The 23127-nt window shown below is 35.0% G+C and overlaps 1 protein-coding gene across 13 annotated transcripts in view; it reads left to right on the forward strand.

The window, feature by feature from the left end:
- The first annotated feature begins 1604 nt into the window (after positions 1 to 1604).
- The window catches only part of LOC124540421 (calcium-dependent secretion activator), a 76916-nt gene continuing 55393 nt past the window's right edge, over positions 1605 to 23127 (forward strand). For all 13 annotated transcript variants that reach the window (XM_047117964.1, XM_047117955.1, XM_047117960.1 and 10 more), the window contains exon 1: positions 1605 to 1758. The gene's annotated coding sequence lies outside the window, so the exon portion shown is untranslated. The remainder of the gene's footprint in view (positions 1759 to 23127) is intronic.

Here is a 23127-nt window from a genome sequence, read left to right on the forward strand (position 1 = left end):
GGCATTCGAAGATACACGCATTAGATGCCTATAATATTTTATTTTTCATTTAAATTTTCATCCACATTTTCCTTACACACGCTCTGTCAAAAACTTCATCCTTTATTCATCACCATTTAATTCGAAGATTATCCAATTCAGTCATCACCATCATGAAGATGAACAACACAAAACACTTAGCAAATGTATTTTTTTGTTACTTAGAAAAGAATTGATACATAGAACAGTATGTTCGTGTCTGTTCCCTCTAAGAGAACCGGTCCATCGTCAGGTCTCTGATCATCATCACGACAAGCCCAGGAGGCAAGACCTCTTTTTATTATTTTATTTGGAAAACAAGTCGGAAACCTAAAACTGTAGCTTCAAAGGCTCGAAATATGCCCTTTTCTGATAAAAAATGTTAATTTTAAATATTGCGAACTTATGCAATAATTAGTTAACAAATATCTTAGCTTAATTATTAAAGTAGCGATTGTTGAGAATGCCCAAGACTCATTTATATTTTTTCATTATGAGTATAAAAATCTGTTATATTATAAATAAAACGCATCAAACTTTAATATTCATGAAAAATAATAATATGATGTTTAGATATAGTTATTATATTAATTCGGTAATGGCTTAGTACTTTAAAAAAATCTATAGAAATATTTACAACACAAAATTTTTTTAATGTTTCATTTAATTAAACATAAATATAAAACAAAGAACAGGGTTATTTTGAAACTTAAAAGGCGCGGCTGTTTTTATTTTACTTTTAATTTTTTAGATATGGCAACAAGGATTCAAAGCTGGCAACATTAAACGGAAACGCGGGCTAATACAAAACGGTGACCTCGTTTCTAAACATTACCCCGTTTTTACAATGTCACCCGGTATGGGGGCGCAGTATAGGCTGATTGTCCACTTAATGTAGTGCTACGCAACGTATATACAACGCTACGCTACCTAAAAACAAAAACAAAAAAAGAAATATTATATATAAAATGAATATAATAATTAATTTTAAAACACATTAAATAATCTTGATATCTGATATATCTTGGCCGAGATAGCCCAGTGGTTAGAAAGCGTGCATCTTAACCGATGGTTGCGGGTTCACACCCAGGCAAGCAGCACTATAAATATATATGCTTAATTTTGTTTTTACAATTCAATAAATTTATTGAAAACATCGTGAGGAAACCTGCATGTGTCTAATTTCATCGAAATTCTGCCACATGTGCATTCCACTAACCCGCATAGGTACAGCGTGGTGGAATATGTTCCAAACCCTCTCCTTAATGGAAGAGGAGGCCTTATCCCAGCAGTGGGAAATTTACAGGCTGTTACTTTACTTTACTTTTAAATAAACCCTTGGTAAATTTCTTGGTTTTTAATTCAGAAAACAAAAATAAAATTAATCTATTCCTTGCGACTGTAGTACTTGTACCAAAAGCAACATATTTATGAGTACATATAATATATATAATATTAAGAAATATAATGACATTTAATTTAATTAAATTCATAGCACGACATAGCGTTGCACATCGCTGCACAGCAATGGACGATGCTGTTAAAACCTTATCATACGCCACTATCGACCCAAAGCCATTGTGGGTACATGCGCAGAATGTATGCGGACAAAACTGACGTTTCACTGAAACTCAGTAACAAGCTGAAAGTCGTGAACGTGTAAATACAATTGTAAATATCTCGAATAATTCAGAGTTACATTGCTATGTCAACGCGTGCCTGTAGAAAATAGAGTCAAAGGTAAGTCCATTTAATTCGAACGTATTTTTCATAATTCGATTTGTGTTTAAAAATAGAATAATTATCACGTGAGGTTTTATGTAAATGATTATCATACTTATATTCGTCCGTAATGTAACAAGTTATTTAAAATTTTTCTTTTTGGCCAGAATTCTTAATTCGAAATTTTTTATCGAATTAATTTCATTGCATAATCATATTTGTTTTTTTTTCTTTTTTGGATCTTTAAGAAAGGATCTTTGCCTGAATTTGGCGTGAGTTAAAAAGGTTACGCCATGAGTTTAGATAGGCTTGTCGAAATGTTATTAGGGATTATTTTTATAAAACTCTCATTGCGTAATTGTGTTACTATAATTAATGATACATATTTGGTATCCAAGCAACTAACTATAACATATTTTTTACGTATTATCTTTTGAATACATATATGTGGAACGGTAATTGTATAATAGCTATGTTAAACTTATTTGTAGATAATAAATTAGCGATAGTTGTACTTATTTGATAATTATAAGCGAATTATTTAAACAAATGACTTCAATTCAATTTACAATAACAAAAAAGGATTATATTGTTATTATACGATTAATTATAATGTATTTATAAATATAAATAAATCAATATTTCAGCCTGAGAGAACTGTCTCACTGTTATGACGAAATATTTTTAGCACAAATTAACTAGGTGGATAATAATATGCATTATTAATAATTATTTTAAAATATCTATCCAATTATATAATTATACATAATCATATTACATAACTATATACTGACTTTGGAAGGAAATCTGTAATTTAATTATTAGAAAAAAGGGTTACCATTTTTCCAGCCTCCATATTTGATTTTATGTCATTTTTTTTAGTAAGGCAATTGAGCAATGATCCTTGCCTATAAAGTCTGATATGGAGATATTAATCACGTCTTACTATAAGATCTTTAGACATCTGATACGATTCCGACACAGTATTCTACAAAAGTGGTATCCATAAATAGATCTAATTGTATAAACAGTTGAATATCTTTAAAAATTATGCTGCATCTTATAAAACATAAAAATTTGTATTTAATTTTTAAATAATTTTAAGCTAATAAAAAAGTATTTCAAGAAGACTTTGTCTGTGGTAATTTAATGTTAATAAAGAAATTTAAAAACAGGTTGATGTAAATGACAATCGGCAATTTTTTCAAAATTAATTGGGCAATAAAAATGTATTAAGAACCAAAAAGGTTTTACTGGGTGGAGTTTAAATATAATTTATTACTTGGAACCGACAGCCGTACGAATGAAGTCGCACAATTGTTAATATAATAAGGTTAAGCGAAATACGCATTAGATAGCGAGGCTCGCTGTTACTGCATTTTCAATTACATAACGGATGCACTTGGATAATACGAGTATATTACATTGTCACTTGGTAATTGATAAAATAATGGACATAGAGACTTTTTTATTCTGTCGCTTAAACTGTGGAACACTTTACTTTGTGCAAGTCCGTCTGGGTAGATACCACCCACTCATCAGATATTCTACCGCCAAACAACAGTATTCAGTATTGTCGTGTTCTGGTTTGAAGGGCGATAGAGCCAGTGTAACTACAGGGCCATAATATCTTAGTATTAGACGATTTAAGGAATAGTTAATATTTCTTACAGCGTCATTGTCTATTGGTAATGGTGAGCAATTACCATCAGGTGGTCCACAAGCTCGTCCGCCAACCTATAACATAAAAAAATCTGTGAATTGACAAATCAATTCCGATTCAACTTCGACTATTGCTTACAAAAATAAAACTCAATTAATAATCATAATTGATTCTACTTATAATTATCTGTCCTGACCGCACCTTAACTGGATCGTTTTATTAGTTGAATAGGATAACTTTAAAAATGACGTTTCGATTGTGATAAAGTGACAATTTGTTAGTAGAATTACTATGCACTGAATAAAATAAACATTTTTTTGAAAATAGGATTATGAAACTATAGACATAAAACTACTATTGTAAATACTGGTAAGAATTGAATTTATAGACGCTTGGTAGAGATGACGTCTTAAGTGATTCAAAAATGATTTTTTTTTTTATGATATATTCGTTAAAAATTGATTTTATAATTGCAGATTGCAATTGGAAAAAAATGGAACATTGTTGTTATTTTCATAAGTATGTTTGGTTTTTTAACTTATGTCAACATAGAAAATGTATTGTGTGATTTATAAAATATCAAATTGACAACATTTTTAAAATAGGTTGTATAGGAACACTTTATTAAAACGAGATAAATAATATCTTCACAGGACACACACCCACATTTATACCATGTCAGTTAGGTTAGCCGTTTATTAGGTTATATATATTTTATACATCATCATCATCATCCTCCTGTCCTTATCCCAGTTCTACTTGGGGTCGGCGCAGCATTTCTTCTTCCATACTTCTCTGTCAGACGTCATATCACAAGTAACATTCTTTTTGACCATATCGTTTTTCGCACAATCCATCCATTGTATCTTTAATCGTCTTTTGCCTCTATATTCATCCACATCCATGCTCAAGATCTTCCATTTGGGTGTAGACATGAAAAGAAAATTTATAAAACAAGACGTGTCGTTTACACCCATTTGGAATTAAGTTGCTTACTGTATATTGTCTTTCATTATAATTGACTATTTACGTACTTTTACTATAAATTCGTCACTGCTATGCAAATATTATATCCTAATACGTTATTTAAATATATATATCAACACTACATAGTATGAAACAAAGTCACTCTCTCCGTCATATGTTCCTTTGTATGCTTAAATCTTTAAAACTACACAACGGATTTTGATGCGGTTTTTCTTTAATAGATAGAGTGATTCGAGAAGAAGGTTTTATATATATACATGGATAATTTAGAAAAGAAACACTTATAACTTTAGAAGTTTCTACTGTGATGTCATATCATTCCACCCGTGCGAAGACGAGACTGGTCGCTAGTACATATACATATATATCTATATATAGAATCGTTATGAGACTATGACCAGTCGTCGTAGATATCCAGAAATTTATTAAATTCCGTTGATCCTGCCCCTTATTCTTCACTGGACTTTAAACTTTATTTACATTAGGTTTAAATTTGTTTTCGTTTACAATACTTATAGATATTAGAGCTGTCAAACACAATGTCATAAGGCGAAGAAGATATGTATTATTGTATTAGTAATTAGGTCTTAAATAATGTTACTTGGCATTATAGTTTTTTATTTTTTTGACATATCTCATTTGATTTTGGAACGTTTTCGAATGTGTTAACACAAGAATAAAATCTTTTATCATGCATTTCCGATATTCACCTAACAATAGATCTTAAATAAATAAATCCCAATATCAGTAGTATTTTTAAATAATAATTAAAATCAACGTAAATTTGAAAGAAAACGTTGTGAAAATCGATTTTGAAATAACTACATCGCATGAGAAGTGGACTTGCGTGATAAATACTTAAAACGCAACAAATAGGAAACTAACATAAACATTATATTTTTCTATAATATTCCGTTACATAATTGTTAGGAGGGCGGGGCTACTTGGGTAAATGATTTACTTTTTTTATTAAGTTGATTCAAGTTCGAATGTATTCAGCCCAATCAGTTATCTTCGTATGTCCTCTTTATTTGCTGTGTCATATTTTTTTATTTTTTCAATTCCCACGGTACGAGGCGTTTAAGACCTAGTATGAAAAACCATAATACCCGTACGGCCCTTATTAGACCCCGTAATGTTTAAAAAAAATCTATGTAATGTGATGCTGTGATGTGATCATTTTTTATTTCTTTAGTTTGGTACATGGTCAAGGAGACCCCTTATTAAATAGGTAAGCCATAGCATTCTATTTTCAATAGGCATCATATAAATATATTTATCTCTTTTCTATAATATATCAAATATACTTTACGGCTTCTGCACGACAAAGATGTCTATATTTTTCTTAGACGCACCGAAAGGGAGATACATACGAGGCGTATAAGACCTCGCTCCGCATTTAACGTGCTAGACAAGGATGGAATTATCCAAAATACGAAGAAGTTCTACAAGCCATTCAGAGATCGACTTTAATCTTACATAGTTGTAAAAACGTAGTTAAAAGCAGATCGTAAAATACAAGTCGTAAAATATTACAACAGACAAAAGGCGAACTCATAGTGATCCAGAAATAAATAAAATAAAACAAGTATTTAGGTATGTTTCGCAGATTCTAAAGACAAGAATTGGCAAGAAATTTTCCGACATATTTTCTGGGATGATGAATAATTATGAACTATTTTTAAAAACTTGTGCCCTTTTATTACTGACTGTCGAATTAAAAAAAATATATATTTCGTTTGGAACATATTTCTCAATCTGTAATTGATAGCAACACTTGTTTTGGCAAATTAAGAAAGTTCTTCGAAAGTCTGTGCCCAAATATATAATAAGATATTGCTTTATAGTTCATTGGTATATTAATATTAGTTTACGACCGTTTCTCTGCTGCTTAACTCATCACTACATAGTAAAAACCAGTCGCTTACCGCTGTCTGTCCCTATGTTTGCTTAAATATTTGAAATTACGCAACGGATTTTGATGCTGTTTTTTTAATAGATAGAGAGGTTCAGGAGAAAGGTTTATGTATATAATACATGGACAATATAGTAAATAAACAAGAAAAATCTGTAGTATATTTAGTATCAACATTACACCCATGCGAATCCCGGGCGAGATGCTAGTGCTAGTGTAACTACATGCACAAGGGACATAACATCTTAGTTCCCAAGGTTGGTGGTGGCACATTAACGATGTAAGGAATAGTTAATATTTCTTACAGCGTCATTGTCTATGGGCGACGGTGACCACTTACCATCAGGTGTCCCATATGCTCGTCCGCCAACCTGTACCATAAAAAAAATAGTTCGTTCTATAATAAGAGGGCTAAAGAAAAAGTCAAAATAATGTATTTGCTATATGTAAATCATCATTGCCCATATTTGTTCAGTGGATAGCAAAAGACAATACCGCGGCCAAGCAATGCTACTTATTGATATCAAAATTTCCAGAACAAATAAAACCAATCTTGCAATACCTTTTCCATAAACTTCATCGATATTACGCGCCGTCTGTGCTTTGGGGCTACGACGATATTCGCATTTCATTTTGTCTATATTCACAGAAGCGGTATCAAAGGAAAATCGAACTAATGAATAACTGTAGTTAGAATGGTAAGTGGTCATTACCGTCCATAGACATCGACGCTGTAAGAGATATTAATCATTCATCTAATCACCAACGACTACTGTAAGTACCCTGTACTACTTGTATTACTGTTGAGCGGTAGAATATGTGATAAATATATATAAAAGTTTTTTTTTTTTAATTTAAAGTTAATTTGAATTTGGAATACAAGAATCACCCACTCAAATATTTTTTTACGAGACCTTGTTTCAATGCAAAATCTTTACAGGCAAAATGAAAATATGATTACTCTACACCTAGTCTTGATACTAGCACACAAGAACAACAAACAGACAGACAGAGTTATTTACATATTTATGATATTCATATAGATTTAAATCGAATTTGTAGTCTAATTAATAAAAAAATATACTAGCCGATTTGGAGGCGATTTATAAATGAATAATACAAGATAATATCATGCGCATCCGGCGATACGTTTGAGCTGAGCCTGCTTTAAAAAAATATTTGTAACTGTTACGATTATTTACGCAAACTATACTCTAGATAAATCTAAAACTTATTAATAATGGACAATTTTTATTTAAGTTTATACACCTGTCTATATTTTGATATAATAATATGATGATGTAAGATAAATCAACATAACCAACTATATTCTTCGAACAAAAAAATATTTGTCTCTTGCTCCACCCCGTGATATAGTAGAATACTCGTGTAGTCATTAATAAAATAACACGTTACACCAGTAATATGAAAAGCCTTAAAAAGACTCATTAAATATTTAGAACTGAACCATTTAACATTCTAAAACAATGCCGACTTCTTTCACAATTCGTTGTACAGGCGATACAGTTGAAAGAAATAAAAATATTAGGAACAAAACCGGGACATCGGCGAGGCACCATCTACACTAGGGATTAAGATTTTTCAGTACTTTTCTTCTTTGCTTATCAATTGATTTCCTTTTTTTTTAAATAGTAGAATAGTAGAATGAAATAGTAGAGAAGAAATATTCAAAAAAAAAACAAATGCATTTAATTAAGTTCTTCAAATTCGATTGGTCATAGTTGAAATTCAACCAAGAGCGACTATTATTAAAGAAGAAGACCTCCTCTAAAACAAAGTTGGTAAAATAAGTCTTTGAGTAGATTAAATGAGCCTTGAAGACGCAATGCGATTACTACACGGGTCCTAGCGAAGACTCCAATCCGATTACCAAGCCGCTGTTGTACGTCAAATTATTATTTCTTTTAATACAAAACATGAAGAAAATATTAATAAACTAAGTACTACAACGGAAATTAGGTAAACCGATTACCAATCCAATATTTCCAAATATTAAAAAAAACTGGAATTAAATATTAAACATTTTGTCAGAAATTGAAAGATTCAACGTAAAGTATATATGTATGTATAACTAACTGCCTTTATATGAACTGGGTAAAGACTTTTAAGGATAATTTTTGGAGCTAATCACCACCAGTAATAAATTTCGATTGGTCTCATTGGTCTTGGAGTCAAACCACCAATTTGGGCTGGTTTTGGTTTTTGGTCTTTTCTGTACAAAAATTCTCAGTAATAACTCTAAGACTGGAACTAAGATGGCAATCAAGTGTTACAAGAATAAACTTAGCCTTCAATACGGTGTTATGACATTTGATTCTATATCATAATTTATATCACATTATTATTGCATATTATGAATATAGCATTGAATTTACTTTATTACATGCAATTATTATTGCAATTAATTTATCAATATTGGCATTTAATAATATAATAATTTTTATATAATAAGAATTTCTTATTTTAAATATGATTGAGCTGTCATTAGTAAACAATTAGACGATTCCGTGGGATTCTAACAAAATATAGAGAAATTGGAGCATCATTGTAAAACGATAATATTATTTTGACCATCCCGAACTTACATATTGACACAAGCCTTTTAACTTATCTAGGTAGGTTAAAAGGCTTCGTTGATCTTGCTTGCTTTTCGTAGCACGTAAATCGGGTCCTGGGCTCTTGCCATCTTGGATTTGACGTTGCTTCAGATGACTAGACTAGAAATATAGATTGCACTAGTTCACTTTTTTATTCAGATTTAGTTGCCTGGCCTTTTTTACATTTTACTTCAATACATTTGACGTTTTGAAGTTTCATTTTATAACTGAACATCAGCAGATATTAGCTGGATTTTGGGTTTAATTGTGAGATAGCATCGCTGTTTTTAATTTCCGTTGAAAATTCATCCAGTCCTCAATCTGCATGTGTTAGATGAATCTCTGCCACAAATGCTTTCAACATTCGCCACAAGACCAGCATTGTGGAATACGTTTGAAACTTTTTTCTTAAAAGATGGGAAGACCTTTGCCCTTATTTTACTTTGCATAAAAACTTTTACTTAAGCGTTATTTCACAGATAAGCAAGAATGGTTGCAAGATTTTCACTCGAAAAGTTAAGATACTTTATAACCGTGATATAACAATTTCTTTAGCAATGTTTTTTCTTGAAAACATTTTTGTGTTTGGATTTACTGTTAACATAATTTATTAAACAACAGCCTGTAAAATTCCCATTGCTGGGTAAATCCTCCACTCCCTTTGGGGAGAGGGTTCGGAATATATTCCACCACGCTGTTCCAATGCGGGTTAGTGGAATACACATGTGGCAGAATTTCTTTGAAATTAGACACATGCAGATTTCCTCACGATGTTTTCCTTCACGAGCTAAATTATAAATGCAAATTAAGCACATGAATATTCAGTGGTACTTGCCTGGGTTTGAAACTGCGATCATCGGTTAAGATGCACGCGTTCTAACCAGTGCTCCATCTCGGCTAAAGAATCTTAAAATTCATTAGAAGGTCAACTTAATACATAGTATTACACATCTGGATTTAAAAAAAATTCAATCGAATCAAAACTCGCAACAGAATTTTAAATTAGCTTCACCCGACCAATTGAATTGAGTTTGGCACTCGCTCTGTGCTATTGGAAATTCAATCTAGAACTAGTATTGAATTATTGCAGTGCATGTATTAAATAAAAGCTTATTTGTCAATTTTGTATTGATTTGAAACGTCTATTGGCCTCGGGGAGAAGACTCGTAAGCCGTGACGACAAACGACAAGACGCTTTACTATTTCGTTATTATTCTTATTAAAAAGTAAAGTTGTAGCCTGTAAATTTCCCACTGCTGGGTTAAGGCCTCCTCTTCCATTAATGAGAGAGGTTGAAACATATTCCACCAAGCTGTTCCAATGCGGGTTGGTGGAATGCACATGTGGCAGGATTTTGATGAAATTAGACACATGCAGGTTTCTTCACAATGTTTTCCTTCACCGCCGAGCACGAGATGAATTATAAACACAAATTAAGCACATATGGATATGGATTTGAACCCGCAATCATCGGTTAAGATGCACGCGTTCTAACCACTGGGCCATCTCAGCTCTATTATTCTTATTAAAGACGATCTTATTTGTTTTCATAACAATATACTATGTTTTTATTTATTTCACTTTCCTTTATATATGTTTATTTTTGTCTTACATTTTGCCCCAAGGATCGGGATTGAGATTTAACGGGGACATTCTTGCCATCAATCCACGCGGTCATGATTTATACAGTAACAGTTTTGAAGTCATATTTGTATTCATTTAAGGACTTCATGTTTATAATTCTTATCAAATATTGTCGTCCGACATGTTTTACTAATTCAGTCTGTACGCACGTCTAGCGCTGTAGCTGTCCCAAGACCAAGAGCATCATTCAACAAAGGAACATACACTGACAGATTTTTTGCCATTAACATCTCTCAACTGGCAGCCTTTAAAACTTAATCACGTTGTGTGTTATTGTCATTCTTATAAATGAGGTCGTATATATAAATTCATAACTCTTTATACAGGGTTATTGGTATATGTTCGAATACGAATTTCCACCAGCGTCCTTTCTGGTTATTTTATTTCGATTGCTTTGAAATTATTCTATATTTTATACATTTTGGAAAGCTAAGAAAACGGTTATGTTTTTAAAATAATCTGCAGGACGAGTTTCATAATCATATTTTTAGTTATTAAGACATTTATGAGGAAAAAGAAACCAAAAAAACTATTGAAATAATTTCGTTATCCGTCTCGCATTTCTAAATTTGGACCGATAATTACTATTTAAATACTGACAAATATTATTGCATATGGGGATTCAAATTATTTGCAAATAGTACCCCTTTCACCTCCTATATGATATAGAGACGGATATACGTCGAATTACCAATAGCCCTGTATATATTGGAATGTCCTAACTGTTACAGTAACACATACAGTTGTTCGTGATTGAGTTACAAACAACCTTCTCCGTTTATTTTTATCCCGGTCGCAGCTTCAAACTGTGAAAATTAATTAACATTCGTTCTGTGTTACAGTCGAAATTCCAGATGCACTTTCATATTTATATTTATAGCTAACTACTGGTACAATAAGGGTCTATGCACACACAAATATTAAATGAAAAATAATGTTTTTTTCCAGCCAGGAAAATCGAATTTCCTGGCATTTCTGTACTAGAATATACTTATGTTATGTATATGAATCGTTCTCTTGAATAAATCGGCTTATTAATAGAAACCTCATTAAAAATTGTAGAGTATTATAAAAGATCTAAGCGTGGAGACATCGGGAAGGGGCTTTATTTTATATTGTAGATTATCAATACTTTTCTGTGTTGTCTTAGGTCTGGGTGTTTGTGGTACCGTTGTTCCTTCTGATTTTCCATAACACAAGTGCTTTAGCTACTTACATTGGGACCAGAGCAATGTATGTGATGTTGTCTCATATTTTATTTATACTGCTTAGTATATACTCTATTCCAGCCATAACAGAAAAAAAGCCAAATAAACAACACTTGACAGCAAATTGACTCCATACCATTGGTCGAGAGCTTGATTAATCTCTGATATTCACTGTGGATTAGCGAAAAAATTGGCATTTTGAATATCGACGAAACTGTTATCGGAATTTTGGAAGTAAAATTAAATTGGAAATAAGTATTCAAATGGAAGGTTTGTTTATCTCTTTTCTTGCTTTTATTGGAATAGATCATATAAATATGACACCATAACATACATTACTCAGATTCCAATGTAAGTAGCTATAGCACTTGTGTTATAGAAAATCAGAAGTAACCTAACAAACACACAGAGCCAAGACAACATAGAAAACTAATGATAGTTTATACCGACTCGGCCAGGAATCGAACCAGGGACCTCGGAGTGGCGTATGTAAACCGATGAACACACTCGACCACGGAAGTTATATATTTGTCACAAAACTACAGATTACTGTTTTTATGTTACAAGTAATTGGCAATTCTATATTTAAAAACCTCTCTTATAAAGAGTTAAGTGCTCTTGAAAGTTAACGTGTGTTCCAAAAATCGCTTAAGACGCTATTTGTCGACGAGAAGTTACACCGTTGATATACTTGGCTGGGCTGGGTCAAGGTCATCATGTTATTGTTTTCACATTAGAACTACACACGACTGCAAACCTACTTGATTTAGTGGAGAAAGTAGTTTATATTTACTTCGAAATATTTATTTCAAGAAAGCTAAATATTATTTAAAAAAAGGTAAAATTGTGATAGCGTTAGTTCCCAAACATCAAGTGTTCTTTCTTTCTTTGCTTTTGCTTTGCTTATCTTTGCCTAACAATGCGATATATACAGGTAATAAAAAAAACATATAATTGATTTTAAAAATATAATGTTAGAATTATAATGCTCATATATCCAAAAGTATTCACATATTTAAAATTTATAATGAAAGTAGCTGTGCCCGCTACTTCGTGGGCAAAATTTTCAAGGGTCAAAATTCCAAGCAGGATATATTCATTTAAATAATTGCATTTAAGTTACATTACTTTGTATTTTTTAAATGTTAAAAAAGTGTAACTACTGAGTTTCTTGCCGGTTCTTTTCGGTAGAATCTACATTCCGAACCGGTGGTCACTTAATTGTAAAATGACGATTCAAAAGTGCTTGTAAAAGCCTACTTGAATAAAGTTTATTTTGATTTGATTTGATAAAGTTATTTTTCAGTTCTGAGATTTATCGATAACTTATTAGGCAGCTTTTGTGATAAGGCTTTAGCAGGAGGCACCCGAAATGATGAGTGGTGGTATACCCAAGGAAATTGCAGCGTCTCCTTATTATTATTATTAAATATATTCTAAAATAAAACTAGCCTAAGTTACTCCTTATTAGATCAATTATTTGCCAGTGAGAGTCCTGTCATAATCGGTCCAACCGTTTCAGAAATTAGCCGGAACAAACAGACAAAGAAAAATTGTTGAAATTTTTATTCTGATATGTAACTACATGCATTTAGTAAAGGTGGTAATTTTAACATTACAAATAGACACACCAATTTTATTATATGTATAGATAAAGAAAGTCATATGAAGCAGAACAAAAATTATATTTAAAGTGGTTATTTAAATTTGTACTGTAATATTTAAAGGCATCGAATTACAAAGAGCCTTCCAGCATTTTCATTTTCACTATCTCGAGTTCTTATTGATCCAATTTCTTTCCCGCGAATGTGTCATTTGGGAATATTGCCAATAAATTTTCCATTGGGTAGCTGTCGTTTTTAAATTTTTAAAGTAATATTTATTAAAAAGGAGGTTCTATTGCTCAGATAATTTGAATTTCAATTCTATCGGAAAATGCTGCTAGCATTCTTGCCACTATTCCAGGCGGTCATTTATTGTATATTAAATATTTTTATTCTTCGTGTATACTTTCAAATAATGGATTTTTTTTATAATTAAATTAAATATAACGAATACTTATACAAAATAAATAAACGTATGGAACTAAAAAGGATGGACTGATGAAGGATAAATTTATTTATTGATTTTTTTTTTAATTATCTGTGTCAAATATTTTAACTTCGTTATTATAGACTTTATAATCTGCTTGACATGACATTAAAAAAAAAAAAAAAACAAAAAGAAAGAAGCACAAGAAATTAAAATTAGTTTTACATACAGAAAAATTGTGATAAGTAATTTTATTTTTAAGATATTTTGTGTCTATAATTCTCAAATAACGAACTCATGTCTTAGTTAATCACATTCGTAAAAAAATACAGAGCAAAGTTTAATCGAAGTACGTTCACACAAACGAATTGAATTTCCTGAGTCTGGTATTATTGCCTATTCGCAATCGATTTTATTCTAACTAGCTGGTGTGCTAAACATGCAATAATAAACACAGCTCAGGAAAATAACCACGTATAGAGTACATTAATAAAACGACAAATATAAATTTATTACCAAGTGTTATATTTATTTAAAGGTGATATCTTCATATCTTCATTTCTTGATATCTTGATATTGTGCTTATGATTGTCTGTGTGTATCCTTCAAACCGGAACAGAACAATACTGCGTACTGTTGTTTAGCGGTAGGGTGAAGGGTGAGTGAGCCAGTATACATACAGGCACAAGAGACATAACATCTTAGTTCAAGGTTGGTGGCGCATTGGCGATGTCAGGACTTGTTAATATTTCCTACAGCACCATTGCCTATGGGCGGTGACTACCTCATCAGCTGGCGCATTTGTTCGTCCGCCAGACTATAACATAAAAAGAGTAATTGAATTAAAGACATCCAAACGTGTTATCAAAGTAATATATCTCAAATTGTTGTCATTATTCAATGGGTAAGGCTATTAAGAGATAGCGAATTAGTTTTGTGTCAAGGTGTATTAAGTCGTAAAGTTGAAGGAGATTTGTGAACGAGTAAGTCATATGGGTATTTGACGTTGTTTCCTTTTAGTTGTCATTTTTTTTAATATTTACGGAATGCAGTTCGTACGAACTGCATTCCGTAAATATAATGTAAATATTAATTAAAATTATTTATATGATGATTTGATATTTAAAAAGTTAACTAATGATTTTCTCGTCAGTTCCCGTAGAATCTACATTCATTAGAAAATATTGACTAATGATGTTATATGCCGATTCGTGAGAATCTATATTCCGACCCAATGTTTTTAAAATTCATATTTTATAGTAGTTTTGTATTTCATTATTATTTTTTATCAAAATACCTACTCGTTGCATGCGATGTTTACCAACGTTAACTTATTTTTTTTCAGTAGTATATATATAAGTTATACAAAAACAAATAGTTATAGAATTACTAAAAGTTGTGTTAGTGTTGTTGGCTAACTGATGGGTTTTCCTAATATGGGTTTGTAAATAGTTATGTGGCAGATTTTCATGCGACAACGACATCCCTACGATGTCTTAATTGATAAGCACGTGATGACTTATAAACATAAATTAGGCACAATTTGAAGTCGCAATCATCGGTTAAAATTAACTTTATATTCTATCATAACTCATGATTAATGGAAGTGTTTGCTTGCTTAGTTTTGCATGTTAGTACAAACACCAACTTTCCATTATTTTCCGAGTTTAAAAATAATTTTCCTAGGCACTAACAAAAGGAATTGGATAATTTTGTTAATAAAAGTCAGTTTCTGTGAGGTATAATATTAATTATACATTAAATGGGGAACTTTGATCAAGATACGGAATTAAAATTTTCAATTTGATACCTTTTTTTAAGCGATTTTATCGCATTTTTTTTACCTGAGTCTGAAACGAACAATGGCTGAAAATTGGGGTTACGTTAGGCTGATTCATGCTTTATGTTAAAGTTATATGTTTTATTAATTACTTTGTTGGACTAGTATTTAAATTTACGGCTGCAAATAACAAGAATCTTTGTTCAAATTATTAAAAAAAAATCCCATATTGGACAACATCACATACATTACTCTGATTTCAAAGTAAGTAGCTAAAGCACATGTTTTATTGAAAATCAAAAGTAAAGATGTTACCATAAACACCCAGACTACTAGAAAACTAACAAAATTTTTCTACATCGACTCGGCTATGAATCAAACCCGGGACCTCGGACCCATACCTATGATAACCGGTGTACACGTTACTCGACTACAGAGGTGGTTATTCGACCACGGAGGTCGTCAGTTGGTGGAAGTTACCATCAATAAGTAAAAATAGATTTGGTTCAATTTGGTCCGCAATCAGTTCTTGCAAATCAAGACTATTAATTATTAAATCAAAACCCGAAGCTAGGAACTTGATACTTAACTTCAGTAATGAGGCACGCGTCCTTACGACTCCTATCATATTATCATCTAGAACTAAAACAAACAAATAATGTTTGTCCAAGCGGTAATCAGTCAACAATCTTTACATACCAGTATCTAATTACAGTAACTAGCCATTTAGCCAAATTAAACTCTTAGAATAAATTACAGCATAAGTATAAAAAGCTTCTAACTAAAAAGCTTAGAAGATTCCCCAACGCAACGAGACACATTAACATAATTATACCCTCTAAGCACCAAAAGGGTGGATTTTGTAGTTTCATCATATATGTTATACCTTTACTAGTTACGTGCTAGCTGGGAGGCTGTATATTCGTCTAAAGTACAGTGCTTCATCTTCTTGTATCGTTCCTTTATTCAAGTTTGCTTCATACCATATTTCATCAAATTCGGCTTAATGGTTTGATCGTGAAAGACAGACAGTGTTACTTTCACATTTATAACAATAAGATAGATAAAGCAGGAAAGAAAGCATCTTTCTTACGTATTGGTGAATGAAATTCGTCGTATCTTTTTTTTTTAATTTCAATTTAGTTATTTAAATATATGTAAGCTGAGATGACCCATTGGTTAGAACGCGTGCATCCTAACCGATGATTTCGAGTTCAAACCCAGGCAAGCACCACCACAGCACATATACATATATGTGCTTAGTTTGTGTTTATAATTCATCTCGTGCTCAGCGGTGAAGGATAACATCGTGAGGAAACCTGCGTGTGTCTAATTTCATCGAAATTCTGCCACATATGCATTCCGCCAACCCGCATTGGAACAATGAAATATGTTCCAAACCCTCTCCACATTGGATTAGAGGAGGCTTTATCTCAGCAGTGGGAAATGTACAGGCTGTTACCTTACCTTACTACCTTACTATATATGTAAAATTAATTTACAAATATGAATAGAAATAAACAAGGCTATCTATTCTAATATATAACTCTGCAGTCGCTCTTTAACTGGCAAGCCCACTAACGGAATTTGACGAAATTTGTTATGAAGCAAACTTGAACTTCAAAGGAAGAACATAGGCTACTTTTTTGCCTAACACATGACAACCAGCCCCCTAAAATACGAGGGAATCCGTGGGTGACAACTAGTCTATCATAAGATCACTAATTTGGCAACAGAGTCATTTTAATTTTTTTTTATAAAAAGAAAATTTATTAAACGAGTTGCGTGTGATAACCGAATTTATAAGAACAACCCTTGGGATTAGAACGTATTCCAGTGAAATAATAAACAAAATTTAGTTAAAATAACATGCGCCTTAATTATTTCGGTTCTAATTTTTTAATGCTTTGTCTGGCAAAAGGTTACCTGATGAAAACTACCACCCTGCAATAATTATTATATTTGTCGTAAGGCTAAATTTTGCGTTGAAAGTATTATATGTTAATCAAAATTTATACTTTATACATTATTGTACACCACTAAGAGAAAATAAATAAACAAAATAAAATTTTTGAGACCTTATCGCTGTATATCGATCTCTTTCAGGTAACCAACGGTGTAGGTTAGGATGGCTCATAGACAGATATGATTATACTTTTATATGTAAATTTACAAAACTTTTGCTTATTTTTCCTAATTCTATTACTATTTACTAACTACTTTTGCACTCAAAAATCTACTTTTATTATTTGAGTTATCTCTTATTACGTTGTAATAATTGAATTAATACCCAAATTTCCAAGACTGCCAACATTATAAAAATAAAGTATCCATGCAGACCCGCATGGGTCCCGGTGTAACTGGTCGGGGCGATGGCCCTCTACAGTAGTAGCAAGTTGGATCACTGGGTGGATTACTATCCAGGTGGGTCTGATCCTGGTGGAGTTCACGCCACTGATACACCCACACCGATTGGCGAACTGCAAAGAGTTATAAAGTTTTAAGTCGAGACCCTATATATATTGGGGCGAACTAAACGCTAGCGCGATTCAGAAACCAGTCACATCATACAAATATTCAGTACAAACATTTAATATATTTGTTACGATAGATTCGTACAGGAAAATTATTTTTATCTCGTGATATTTTTTTAACGAATGAGGTCGTATGAATTCGCCGATCGATCTTTGCGGCCGTACAGCCCTAATACATCATACAACACGCTCTGCTTATTTTTTCCACGCTTTTATTCAAATACTAGCTGTGCACGCGAACTTATACGCGTTTGAATTTAACAAAAAAAAAAAAACATTATTGTAGCCTAAGTTACTCCCTATTATATCGGTTATCTACCATTGAAAGTCCCGTCAAAATCGGAAACAAACAGACAGACAGACCGACAAAAATGGTAAAAATGTTATTTTGGTATATGTACCGTGTATAAATATATATTTTTATATATATTTTTATAATATATATTTTTATATATTATATATATTTTTATAATATATATTTTTGCAAGTGGTAGTGCCACACTGCATACCTCTCGGTTGCAGTCGAATGGGCCGGCACGCCCGGGGAAGTACCACTCTCTCACTTAAAATCGGCGTGAAGTGGTAGCTATGCTACCGCGTTTCGTCCGGTAAGTGAGAGTTCCGGAGGCCCGATCCCTCTCCCCCCAAAACATGGTTGTGCAGAATTTGGTGACATTACCCCAGGAGGGTACCATCAGCGACTGCGATGGAGAATCCCTCTCTGGGCATCCATGCTCAGGACGTACACCGCCTGAGCAGGGATGCCCAGGCTGCCCTCCGAATTCTGGGGGGGGCAATTTTGCGCTCGCCACTGTTCGGGGCAAGCGGAGCAGGCATCATAAGGCAACCCCTACCACACTCGCTGTGGACTTCTGCAACATAAGGGGACTCAACTCCAACTTGAATGCCGTTCACTTTCACCTTGAGACGGCGAAGCCGGCCTTGCTCTTTCTTACCGAGACCCAGATATCTTCTCCTGCCGATACGTCTTTTCTCTCTTACCCCGGGTACAAATTGGAGCATACTTTTGTGCCACGAGCTGGGGTGTGCGTTTACGTCAGAGATGATATCTGCTCTCGACGCCTCGGCAGCCTTGAAGGGCAGGACCTATCAATTATCTGGCTGCGCGTAGACTGCGACGACCATCCGCGAATCTACGCGTGCCTTTATAGGTCCCATAGCGGTAATGCCGAAACCGACCGACTGGTTGAGCACGTCCAATTGGCTACAGATTCCGTGCTGCAGCAGACTCCATCCGCAGAGATCATTATTCTGGGCGATTTCAATGCTCATCATACAGAGTGGCTTGGATCACGCACCACTGATCATGCGGGTAGATCTGTTCTCGACTTCGCTTTGGCTTATGATTTGACACAACTGGTCACCTCGCCAACGCGAATACCGGACGTGGAGGATCATACACCTTCCCTGTTGGACCTTCTGCTGACTTCGCATCCGGACGGCTATAAGATTGTCGTCGATCCCCCTCTGGGCTCGTCGGACCACTGTCTCGTCCGGAGTACAGTGCCAGTTACACGATACTCACGACCTCGTTTCGCGGGCTGTCGTCGCGTGTGGCACTACAAGTCAGCAGATTGGGATGGGATGCGGTCCTTCTTTGCATCTTACCCATGGGGGCGAGTTTGTTTCTCGATGGATGATCCGAGCGTTGTTGCTGACTCTGTCGCCGATGTGGTGCTTCAGGGTATGGAACTTTTCATTCCATATTCTGCGGTGCCCATTGGTGGCAAGTCCCAGCCCTGGTTTGGTCGCCTCTGTAAGACGGCTTCACGCCGAAAATGGGAACGCTACCAAGACTGGGCTAACGCATCGGCGTCTCGTGATACAAACACCAGCACATTCAGAAAGGAATATAACTCTGCCTCCAGGTCCTTCAAAAACGTGATAGCTGAGGCGAAGTCGAAGTACATTGGCAGAATTGGCGAGAGACTGGTGCGCTTCCCATCAGGAACACGTGCGTTCTGGTCTCTCGCTAAGGCTGTCCTAGGGAATTTCTGTCAGCCTTCTTTTCCGTCTTTGCACAGGGACGGTGAGTCATTGGCCCATACCGCGAAGGAGAAGGCCGATCTTTTAGGGTCTCTCTTCGCGTCGAACTCGACTCTGGATGACCAAGGAAAGTCACCTCCATCAATCCCGCGATGTGATACGACGATGCCGGAGGTTAAATTTCGGCAAAGTGCAGTCCGGAAAGCACTTCTTTCCTTGGACATTCACAAGTCGAGTGGACCCGATGGCATCCCTCCAATCGTGCTACGGACATGTGCTCCCGAGTTGGCACCGGTCTTAACGCGTCTTTTCCGGCAATCCTACGCATTAGGCGTCGTCCCGAACTCCTGGAAGACTGCTTTGGTGCATCCGATCCCTAAAAAAGGCAACCGCTCAGATCCGTCCAATTATAGGCCTATAGCTATCACCTCCTTGCTCTCCAAGATAATGGAGTCCCTTATTAACTGCCAGCTCCTGCGGTACCTAGAGGAGAATCAGCTGATTAGTGACCGCCAGTACGGTTTCCGTCGGGGTCGCTCAGCCGGTGATCTTCTAGTTTACCTTACTCACAGGTGGGCTGAAGCAGTTGAGAGCAAGGGGGAGGCATTAGCAGCCAGCTTGGACATAGCGAAGGCCTTCGATCGCGTATGGCACAAAGCGCTTCTTTCGAAGCTTCCTTCTTATGGGCTTCCCGGGAAATTATGCAATTGGATTACCAGCTTTTTGGCAGATCGGAGCATCAAGGTCGTTGTCGACGGTGCATGCTCTGACTTAAAATTCGTCAATGCTGGTGTTCCACAAGGCTGCGTCCTATCACCCACTCTGTTTCTTCTGCATATCAATGATTTGTTGCAAATCGGGAACATTCATTGCTATGCAGACGACAGTACCGTTGACACCTTATACACCGGCCGCGCTAATATTTCTCGGGAAAACGTCGAAGAAAACCGGAACAAACTTGTGTCTGAAATCGAGTCTTCGTTAAACGAAGTCTCGAACTGGGGCCGGCTAAATTTAGTCCATTTCAACCCCAAAAAGACGCAAGTTTGCGCGTTAACCGCTAAAAAAACACCATTTGTCGTATCTCCACGATTTGAGAACATCCCGATAGCCGCTACAGGTAGTATCGGAATACTTGGCGTTGATATTTCGAGCCTCGTTCAGTTCCGCGGTCAATTGGAAGGCAAAGCCAAATTGGCTTCAAAGAAGCTCGGTGTGCTCAGCAAGGCGAGACAGTACTTCACGTCGGCCCATCGCCTAAAACTTTACAAGGCGCAAATTCGGCCTCACATGGAGTACTGCTCTCACCTCTGGGCGGGTGCTCCCCAGTACCAGCTCCTTCCATTTGACCGCATCCAACGTAGAGCGGCTCGAATTATCGACGATCAAGCCCTTTCCGATCTCCTTGATCCTTTGGCTTTGCGTAGAGATGTTGGATCACTCTGCATCTTCTACCGAATTTTTCACGGGGAATGTTCCGAGGAATTGTTCGGATTAATCCCGGCTGCTGAATTTCACCTTCGGACATCTCGTCAAAATTCTAAGTTTCACCCGCACCATCTTGATGTCCAAAAATCCACAACAGCGCGATTTCTTAGACATTTTCTGCCTCGCACAACCACTCTGTGGAACCAGCTGTCGCCGGCGGTTTTTCCGAACCGATACGACATGGGAACCTTCAAGAAAAGAGCCTACTCCTTTCTCAAAGGCCGGCAACGCACCTGCAAGCCCCCTGGTGTTGCAGATGTCCATGGGCGGTGGTAGTCACATTTTCCATCAGGTGAGCCTCCTGCTCGTTTGCCACCTATACCATAAAAAAAAAATATATATATATATGCATTGAGTAAAAAAAGGGCTATTTTAATATTACTTGGGGGTAGGGCCTTGTGCAAGCCCTTCTGGGTAGGAACCACCCACTTATCAGTTATTCTACCGCCAAATAACAGTACTCAGTATTGTTGTGTTCCGGTTTGAAGGGTGAGTGAGCCAGTGTAACTACAGGCACAAAGGACATAACATCTTAGTTCCCAAGGTTGGTGGCACATTGACGATGTAAGGAATAGTTAATATTTCTTACAGCGTCATTGTCTATGGGTGATGGTGACCACTTACCATCAGGTGGCCCATATGCTCGTCCGCCAACTTATACCATAAAAAAGACACCCCAATTTTATTATGTGTATAGATCACGTATTATTTTTAAAACTAATCGTTCGAATTGCATAGTGTAAATTTATCACTTTGATAAAATCTGTGATAATCATTGTATGTGCACAATAAGTAAAGATAAGCTTATAACGCCAAGTCTATCCGCAGTCAATAAATCCTTCTTTGGGCAAGGTATCCGTTTCTATAATAAAATACCACAGACGTTTTTAACTTTGCTGTTTCATAATTTGAAATAATTTGTAAAAATACTTTGATAAACAGGACATATTCGATACAAGATAATAAGCGTGAGATTTTAAATAAATGTTGTAAATTAAACAAAATGATGAGCGACAATAAATATTTTAAAAAATGTAACGCTCCTTCGTAGCGGCGTAGCTGCGTAGTATTCTGAATATCGAGCCCGTGTATCAAGTCCATGAGAGCCCTACATTCGAGTAGGTGCTCACGCTATCAAGTACGAACGAGTTGTGATATTCTGAAATGCGTTTGTTAACAAGGACGAGAGACGCGAGAGGGAGACTTTGGTGATAAAGATCGTTTTTATCGGATGTCGTAATTTTCAGAACACCTAAGATTTGTTGGACGATTAATTTAAAACTTGTTTTTTTTTCTAATCATCATCATCATCAACCATCAAAATTTCCCGTTGCTGGGCTAAGGTCTCCCTACGCTGTTCCAATGCGGATTGTTGGAAAACACGTGTGGCAGAATTTCTATGAAATCTGACACATACAGGTTTCCTCACGATGTTTTCCTTCACCGCCGAACACGAGATGAATTATAAACACAAATTAAGCACATTAATAATCAGTGCTTGCCTGGGTTTGA

This window comes from Vanessa cardui, chromosome 25, assembly GCF_905220365.1.
Source record: "Vanessa cardui chromosome 25, ilVanCard2.1, whole genome shotgun sequence".
Lineage (NCBI taxonomy): Eukaryota > Metazoa > Arthropoda > Insecta > Lepidoptera > Nymphalidae > Vanessa > Vanessa cardui.